Source organism: Leptonychotes weddellii, unplaced genomic scaffold (assembly GCF_054177405.1).
Source record: "Leptonychotes weddellii isolate Sample4059 unplaced genomic scaffold, ASM5417740v2 HiC_scaffold_3950, whole genome shotgun sequence".
NCBI classification, from domain to species: Eukaryota; Metazoa; Chordata; class Mammalia; order Carnivora; family Phocidae; genus Leptonychotes; species Leptonychotes weddellii.
The window spans coordinates 1-7908 of NW_027999981.1; the positions used below are offsets into that span (position 1 = coordinate 1).

Below are 7908 nucleotides of genomic sequence, written 5' to 3' on the forward strand. Positions count from 1 at the left end.
TGGTCCATTTGCTGGATAACTTGGACAAGTCACTGAACCCTTCTCTAAGCTAGTATTACCCTAATAAAGGTGTTATGAGAATTAAATGATAATAAATATAAATTAGCACATAGTAGAGACTGGCAAAGAATCATAAACGGTAGCGATCATCATCATCACCTTTACCATCATTAAGAAGGTCTTAAAGTTACGCAACACTGAGTATGAGAGTGTGTAGATCTGTGATAGCAGAGGCAAAAATTACAGTGCTAGTCTCATGAAGCAATTATAGTTAAAATCACAACTCCTGTGAACTTGTTTATAAAACTAAAGGAAAGGGGAACAAAAACCCCCATGAATGATTAAGGTATCTGAACAAAGGAGAATGGATGATAGACAGTAAAACTCAGCAGGCTATACAACTTAAGATTCTATAAGCTTTAGTTATGATTCTGCCAGTGCTGGGTGACTGAATGGGAGAGATCACTCATTCTGCTATCACTACAATGAAAATGTCAATACTAACGTTAGGTAACAAATTACATACTTAAACAATCTCTCTGCTTATGTTCAGAGGTTTGAGGTAGTGACAAAGGTATTCTTGGAGATCACCTTGGATTCCAGCTTGAGTCCAAGCAAGCCTCGCGATCTTAAGAGGGTAACCTCTAGACTTAAGAAGCACTGCCTGAGATGGTAAGAAATATGCAAAACAACATGAAGTGGACAATAAGCACTTTCCCAAAGTAAACAGAGATTCCACCAATTTAGAGATCAGAGACCACCCTCACCTCCAGTGGGGCAGTGTAAGCAGGAACAGATTAATAATGCCTCTTACCTATCCTCCTGTGAGTTCTTTCCAGATCGCCTCTTATTTTTAGCTTCTCGAGGAGATGACCGAATTTTCTTAGCTGGAGGGCCTGAATCTCTTCCATAATCTTCATCTAAACAGAGCATTTTTCAAATTCAATGAACTATATTACGACTTTTACATGTAGAAATTATCACTGCTTATTTTTGGAGATAAATATCTCTCAAGCTATTTAAATGGTGAGGGGGCAGGATTTCCCAAATAATTTTCTTTCATTTTTAAAAAATAAATTGTTTCCAGGGAGCCTAGGTGGCTCAGTTGTTAAGCACCTGCCTTCGGCTCAGGTCATGATCCCAGGGTCCTAGGATCGAGCCCCGCATCAGGCTCCTTGCTTGGCGGGAAGCCTGCTTCTCCCTCTCCCAAACCCCCTGCTTGTGTTCCCTCTCTCGCTGTGTCTCTGTCAAATAAATAAATAAAATCTTAAAAAAAAAAAAAATAGTTATCTAGCCCAGGCCCTTTTAGTCCTCATGTGTTTACTTTAACATGTCCATAGCCAAATATCTCTTACCATTTCATATCTTACCATTTAATTTCTTAAAGATACTGCCATGTTTCAACACCTTCCTATTTACATGAAAACTATTATAGTAGTAAAGCAATACAAGCATTTTAGAATGTAGAGAACCCACAATTCTACAATCCTAACACAATTACTGTTATCAAGTAAATTGCTTTTATTTATTTTTTTTTAAAAGATTTTATTTATTTTTTTGACAGAGAGAGACACAGCAAGATCAGGAACACAAGCAGGGGGAGTGGAAGAGGGAGAAGCAGACTTCCCGCTGAGCAGGGAGCCCAATGTGGGACTCGATCCCAGTACCCTGGGATCATGACCTGACCCGAAGGCATACGCTTAACGACTGAGCCACCCAGGCGCCCAAGTAAATTGCTTTTAAGCTAAAGTATTAAATGCAGCATACTCTGACACTTGAAGAAAATATCTCTAACTTCTAAAGTCCTATAGAACTAAAGAAAATTACCCAATATTAAAAATTGATTTTTTTTTTTTAAGACTTACTTATTTTAGAGAGCGAGTGCATGCATGTGAGCAGGAGGAGGGGCAGAGGAAGAGGGAGAGAATCTTCAAGCAGGCTCCATGCCCAGCACAGAGTCCGACATGGGGCTCAATCCCACGACCCCAAGATCGTGACCTGAGCCAAAATCAAGTGTCGGATGCTCAACCGACTGAGCCACTCAGATGCCCCCGAAATTGATTATTTTTAAAACTGTTTACTACACCATTATATATAATAGTGGAGAGATCTGGAAATAGTCTGGAGCTTCAGCAATTTATTAAATGGTTGGACACATTATAAATTCCACTATGGGGCGCCTGGGTGGCTCAGTTGGTTAAGCGACTGCCTTCGGCTCAGGTCATGATCCTGGAGTCCCGGGATCGAGTCCTGCATCGGGCTCCCTGCTCGGCGGGGAGTCTGCTTCTCCCTCTGGTCCTCCCCCGTCTCATGCTCTCTCTATCTCATTCTCTCTCTCAAATAAATAAATAAAATATTTTAAAAAATAATAATAAAAATAAAATAAATAAATTCCATTATGAAATATCACACAACCATTAATAGGAGTTTCTCAAATAACTTTTTTTTTTTTTGAGATTTTGTTTATTTATTTGACACAGAGAGAGCACAAACAGGGGTGAGTGGCAGGCAGGCAGAGGGACAGGGAGAAGCAGCCTCCCCACCAAGCAAGGAGCCCGATGTGGGGCTCAATCCCAGGACCCTGGGATCATGACCTGAGCCGAAGGCAGCCACTTAACCGACTGAGCCACCCAGGTGGCCCTCAAATAACTTTTTACAACAGGAGAAATATACTCATAAGTAGGAGTGGGATAGGAGGGGGACAGAACCCAAAATTCTATAGCAAGACTTCAACTACGTTTTTAAAAGGGACAAAAGACACAGGCTTTTTAAACAAAAAGGTTAAAATGGTCATTTGCTAGCCAAGGGACCTTGAATAATATCTCTGCCTCAATATCCTTATCGGTAAACAATAACAGTATTCCCCATTTTAATAGGAATGCTCTACTAAGGATTAAATGAATAAATGCAAATATTTAGCAGCACTTAATAAATGTTAGTATTTCTTTTGGGAGGTTGATTGTATGTTATTACTCTTCTTTACATTTCTGCATTTTCTAAGTTTTCCCAAATTGCACATATTACTTTTATAAGTAAAATTAGATTTAAAAAAAAAAAGGAAGAATAGTAAATGCATCTGGAAAATAATGAGAATAAGGGCATATTCTAAAGAAACCTTTTATGGCTAAGATTTAAGACGTATTATTCAGGGACGCCTGGGTGGCTCAGTTGGTTAAGCAACTGCCTTTGGCTCAGGTCATGATCCTAGGGTCGTGGGATCGAGTCCCACATCGGGCTCCCTATTCAGCAGGGAGCTTGCTTCTCCCTCTGCTTGCTTCACCCTCTCTGCCTGCCGCTCCCCCTGCTTGTGCTGACAAATAAATAAATAAAATATTTTAAAAAAAAGACATACTATTCATTCCATGATAAATTAGTTTACAATCCAAGATGTTTCACACAATACTCTAAGTTACTTTATTATGAAAAAACTTAAACTAATATAAGGTACAAGTTTTACTGTGATTATAGCTGGGGACATTATCAACTAATAAATACTGCATCAGAATTACTGCACATTTAAACTATGGAATCCAAAACCGATAAGAAAAAAATTAAGTATTTATTATCAATGACTTACTAAAAAAAGTTAAAATCCATGCAAGTTCAACTTTTGCTTTGGGTGACACAGATCTTGATATAATTTACAATTTACTGAAATCATGAAACTTACCAGCATCATCAGATTCCTGAAACTGGGAATAATCAACGACCTTTCTATTTCTGTAGAAAGAAGAGACTCTAATTAAGATCATAAAAATGTAGGACTTTTCTATGATATTAAAACACATGCTCCTATCTCATAAACAAAATTAGAACTAGCTCTGTGAAATTTTTCAATAAGCCCCCACCTCAGCCAAAAAACCTTCACGTTGTTACAGAAAAGTCTAACTTAAACCAAAAGTATTTCAAACTACAATTCTCCTACTGCTCATCTCAATGAGAGCTCAAATACTATTCTCTCCCTCAAAACCTCCCACCTCCCAAAACACACTTAAACAGCAAAATGAGCCAAACTACCATATGAATTCATTAATGACACAGAAATATCACATATGCATCAACAAAAACTAAATGTTTTACATTTTCATTCTTACTGCTATACACACATACATGTGTATACCTGATAAAATTATTACGGAGTTTTTTCAAGACAGAGTGATTTTTAAATAGTTACATTATAATAGACAAATTATGGTGATAGTAGATTAAGCCTTACATTGAAGAAAAAATAACTGATCCATTCAGAAGATGCTTTTTTTTTTTTTTTTTTTTAAGATTTTACTTATTTATTTGACAGAGAGAGACACAGCGAGAGTGGGAACACAAGCGGGGGAGTGGGAGAGGGAGAAGCAGACTCCCTGCTGAGTAGGGAGCCTGATGCGGGGCTCAATCCCAGGACCCTGGGATCATGACCTGAGCCAAAGGCAGATGCTTAACGCCTGAGCCACCCAGGCGCCCCAGAAGATGCTTTTTATTAAATGGTCTGTAATTAAGAAAAATATGAAAGTCTCACAAATTTATGTATCTACTTGACTCAATGATTTTAAGTACTTCCTATTAGGTAAGGCATCTTTAACAACTTGAACCAATCTTAATTTCCATTTTCGTACTTCATACTCTAAAAGTTTAAAATTCCTCCTTTAGAGATATATAATAGCTTCCATGTTAGTATCCAAATAGCCTTGCTTTCAAAAGAGCCTTCCAGGTACTGTACCATTTAGATACTGAATAAGTGAACTGAAATCACTAAAAGAAACACGCCACCAACTACACTTAAGCCTGAGCAGAGGAATATTCCTGATTTTATAGATTAAGACATCATTTATATCCAAAGACAATATGCTCAGAATCCAAGCATACATACAATTTCTATGTAAGATGTGAAAATGAAAGGTGTAGGAGTGAATTCTGAAAACATGGGGCTTAGATGTGGAGGAAGGTATAGCCATACCTTGGCTTTGGAGAAGATAGGCTCTTAAAGGATTTTGCCTTCTGTTTTTCTTTGGTCTACCAGCAATGAATTATCTTTTCATTGTACTGCCTCAGTAAGTCAAGATGCAAAACTATAAAATATGCTCTAGATATGTTTTGTTAAAAGCAGCTGATTTTATAAATAAACGATACCATTTTATTAGGAAAGTTAATTTTAAAAATATGACTATTAATTCCACTTATATGAGATATCTTAGAGCAGTCAAAGTCAGAGACAGAAAGAATGGTGGGGGCACCTGGCTGGCTCAGTTGGTAGACCGTGTAACTCTTGATCTTGGGGTTTTGAGTTTGAGCCCCCGTTAGGTGTAGAGATTACTTAAAATCAAATCAAATCAAATCAAATCAAATCTGGGTGGCTCATTCAGTTGAGTGTTCGACTCTTGCTTTCAGCTCAGATTATGATCTCAGGGTCTGGAGAGCGAGCCCTGCAGCTGAGTCAGCTTGAGGTCCCCCCACTCCCTCTGTGCACACTGCTCTCTCTCAAATAGATAAATAAAATCTTTAAAAAAAAATCTCCCTCTGCCTGCCGCTCCCCCTGCTTGTGCCCTGTCTCTCTCTGTCAAATAATCAAATAAATAAAATCTTAAAAAAAAAAGTTAAAAAAAATAAAAAAGAGGGGGCACCTGGGTGGCTCAGTTGGTTAAGCGACTGCCTTCGGCTCAGGTCATGATCCTGGAGTCCCTGGATCGAGTCCCGCATCGGGCTCCCTGCTTGGCAGGGAGTCTACTTCTCCCTCTGACCCTCCCCCCTCTCATGTGCTCTCTCTCTCAGTCTCTCTCTCTCAAATAAATAAATAAAAAATCTTTAAAAAAAAATAAAAGAAAAGAAAAGAAAAAAGAAAAAAGAAAAAAAAGAAAGGAAGGAAGGAAGGAAAGGAAGGAGAATGATGAGGGGTGCCTGGATGGCTCAGTCTGTTAAGCGTCTGCCTTCGGCTCAGGTCATGATCTCAGGGTCCTGGGATCCAGTCCTACATTAGGCTCCCTGCTCAGTGAGGAGTCTGCTTCTCCCTCTGCCCCTCTCCCCGCTCGTGTTCTCTCTCTCAAAAATAAAAAAATAAAGATAAATAAAATTAAAAAAAAAAAAAAAGAATGGTGGATACCAGGGGCTAGGGGGAAGGAGATAGTTAATGACATGTATAGTTTCACTTTTGCAAGAGAAAGTTGTAGAGATTGGGTGCATAACAGTGTGAATGTATTCAACACTACAGACCTGTACACTTAAAAATGGTTAAGATGGTAAATTTCATGTGATTTTTACCACAATTTTTTATTTATTTATTTATTTATTTTTAAAGATTTTATTTATTTGACAGAGAGAGACACAGCGAGAGAGGGAACACAAGCAGGGGAGTGGGAGAGGGAGAAGCAGGCTTCCCGCTGAGCAGGGAGCCCTATGTGGGGCTCGAACCCAGGACCCTGGGATCATGACCTGACCCGAAGGCAGATGCTTAACGACTGAGCCACCCAGGCACCCCTTTTTACCACAATTTAAAAAGAATAAAATATTTTCTATAAAAAAAGACTAGTTGGGGGGCTGATAATTAAATGCCTACTATGTTTTAACAAAATAGTGATTTTTAATGATACATACTATGAAAAACAGTATTAGGACTATGCTCTGCATTATTTAGGATCAAGAAAAATGGGACATGTAACCAGGATAAGAAAAGTATCCAGAAGAGGGAGTTTGAAATCTTCATCTCTAATAGTTAATGTACAGGTTCTGAAATTGCAGGCATAATAATTCTAGTTTATCCATGCTGGTGGGATTGCAACTAAAATAATGGTACAATTTTTGAGTACCATCTATCAATAGATATATTCTATGAGACTATATAAAGAAGGGTAACCAGAATGGCGAAGGGTTTATCATATGTAGAGCAACTAAATAAACTGTAATTTTTAACTTGTAAAAGAGAAAACATGTTAGCTACTTTAAGGCTTTAAAAATAAAGGAGCAATAAACATACAGGCCTATCAGCTTCCTGATCAGATTAGTGTGGGTTCAACATAAACAACTTTGTAATAGTTAGCTAAGATAGTTACTTCCTTAGTCTGTCACAAGGAATACTCCAGAATGAAATTACACAGTAAAAAGTATAGAATCTTTGTTAATAGGAATCTTGGGTTCTGGTTCTAGAACTTCAGGCAAATCACATAATTTCTTTGGGCCTCAGATCCTTCTCTGCTGGAACTGATGGCCTAAATTGCCAGACAGATGTAAAAAGTTATGCCTTTTTTTTTTTTTAAAGTTTATTTAAGTAATCTCTACACCCAACATGGGGTTTGAACTCATAACCCCGGGATCAAGAGTCGCACACTTTTCCAACTGAGCCAGCCAGGAACCCCTATGCCATAAATTTAAATAAAATTATTATTAAAGTTCAAGGAAAAAGTTTTCCTCAATTGCAAATGGTCAGCTATCATTCTGTGTATGACACATCTTAACTCATATCGCTGTACCATTTGTTTTCTTCACGAATCTAAGCTTCTTGAAAGTAACAATGGTCTTATATCCACATTTCCCCCCATTTTTCTTTCTTTTTTTTCAGCCCGCCTGCCTGCCTTCTTTCCTTCCTTTTTAACCACAGAGCAAGGTAAAAAGTAGACACTCAGATGTTTCTAATTTTTTGCTCTTAGGGCCAAATTTAAGGGCTCTGTTAGAAACCTAATTTTATAAGATACTTGAGAGGATAATATCCAATCTCCTTAAAGTCTTTGAAGGCCTTATCTTTTGCCACTTAATCAAGCAACCTGGAAATTTGTAATTCCTCCCATCAGGTTGTTTCATACCAGTTGGTCATGCTTCTCCTTGGCCTACATTGCTGCTCGCCTCAACTCCCACTCCTATCAGATACAACCTTGTCTCCTCTCAACACCTTTAATCCTCTACTGATACTATATAATCTACTCAATT

At 38.1% G+C, this 7908-nt stretch overlaps 1 long non-coding RNA gene across 1 annotated transcript; it reads right to left on the reverse strand.

The window, feature by feature from the left end:
* Window positions 1-814: 814 nt before the first annotated feature.
* On the reverse strand, window positions 815-5596 carry LOC145719342 (uncharacterized). Its single transcript, XR_014142317.1, has 2 exons — window positions 3671-5596; window positions 815-920 (listed from the first exon to the last, which is right to left on the reverse strand). It is a non-coding gene; the product is annotated as an uncharacterized LOC145719342 (long non-coding RNA).
* Between the last annotated feature and the right edge of the window lie 2312 nt (window positions 5597-7908).